Here is a 1,647-nt window from a genome sequence, read left to right as displayed (position 1 = left end):
GAAGATAGAAAGATCCCTCTCATAGCCGAGAGACAGACAAAAGACACAGACCCAAACATTCCCTCCCTGAGCTTTTAAAAATCCGGTTTCCTGATTGGTCCTCTGGTCAGGTGTTTGGTTCCCTTTGTTAACCCTTTACAGGTGAAAGAAACATTAACCCTTAGCTATCTGTTTATGACAACATGGGAATGGTATATAAAAGGAAACGTTAATTTCTTCTTTTAGGGCCAGATCTGTCTCCTTTGCAACAGGACCCATAAAACTATCGTAAGTTGACAGCTGGGGATTCCCCCCATTATTGGGGTATGCCTACATAGTGTAGATCCCCGGTGGTAGAATGGCCCCTTGTGTCTTTTGCAACTAGGCGTAATTTGGAGCAGTGAACCTGTTATGTCAGTCTAGCCTCTGGCAGTCACCTTTGTCCCCCTCAGCTGCACCAAGTGAAGCTCTGGTCCAGCTGAAAAGCTGTGTCTTTGACTTTTGGAAATACTTTATCATTCCAACCCTACAAAAATAAATTCCAGCTGTTAGGAAAGGCCCAAGGAATCCATTTAACATTTCCATTCATAAAGTAAAATGGTGAAAAGTTACTGGAAGCTTTTAGTTTTGGGTTTGTTTGGCGTTTTTTAACATTTAAATTATTAATAATTAAAAATGGAAAATTTGCTCATTGGGATGAGGGCTAAAGAAAACTAATGTTGACATCATTCCTGAACAAAACACAATATACAAATCCTCCACTTTCATTCTAAGGCTCACTCTGACAGTAGATTTTTACGTATTTCATCCACCAACAAACTTTGACAGAATTCTATGTGACAATCTCCTCTAAAAATGACTTTCTGAGATCAGCAGCTATTTTCCAGGGAAGAACTGCTTTTTTTCTTTTCTTTCTTTTGCCAATTTCACCTGAAGCCATGTGGCCACTCTGAACAATTACTAAACAGCTTTCATACTTACTCCAGCATCGCAAAACAACAGCAACTACACACACTTGAAAAGATTTATGGTAACAAACCAACTCATTGCTTTTATCAGTGCAAGCAGTGAGTCTGAATTCATGGTCATTATTTTGAATGATCTGAGAATATTTCATACAATCTGTGTTCTGTGGCTTCCATGACTACATTTGGTGGGGGCAAAATAAGATGAATAGAGCTAAATTTGATCTTCTTACAAGGTCATTTAAGAGAATCCTTTAAAAGGCCAATTGTACCATAAGTAATTCTATTTGTGCCACTTACTGTTACATTCCATATGATAATGTTCAGTTTTTATTTCTTACCAAATAAAGACACTTAATAAAATGAAGAAATAGTATGGATGAAACAAAGAGCCTGGATTCACAACTGCTCACACCAGGGTGTTCATGCACATACATATTGCACCCCTTGTGCCAGAAAGGGCCCCTGCACCCAGGAATAGATTGATATACTGCAATGGGAAGATGGCTGATGTTTGCATCACTGCGCTCTCCGGAGGTTCTGCCAAGAAAGGATTGCTTTATATTGCAGCTATGGCTTCACAGGTGGCCTGATAGCAGAGACTAAGCAGAAATGTGCTGAATCAGTGAATCCTGTGGCTACTCTACCTTTGTGCTCCCCACAGCCAGCACTGCAAATGTTTGAGGTTGCACTGACCTCAGTG

Source organism: Chelonoidis abingdonii, chromosome 3 (assembly GCF_003597395.2).
Source record: "Chelonoidis abingdonii isolate Lonesome George chromosome 3, CheloAbing_2.0, whole genome shotgun sequence".
Lineage (NCBI taxonomy): Eukaryota > Metazoa > Chordata > Testudines > Testudinidae > Chelonoidis > Chelonoidis abingdonii.
This window is presented reverse-complemented; position numbering follows the sequence as displayed.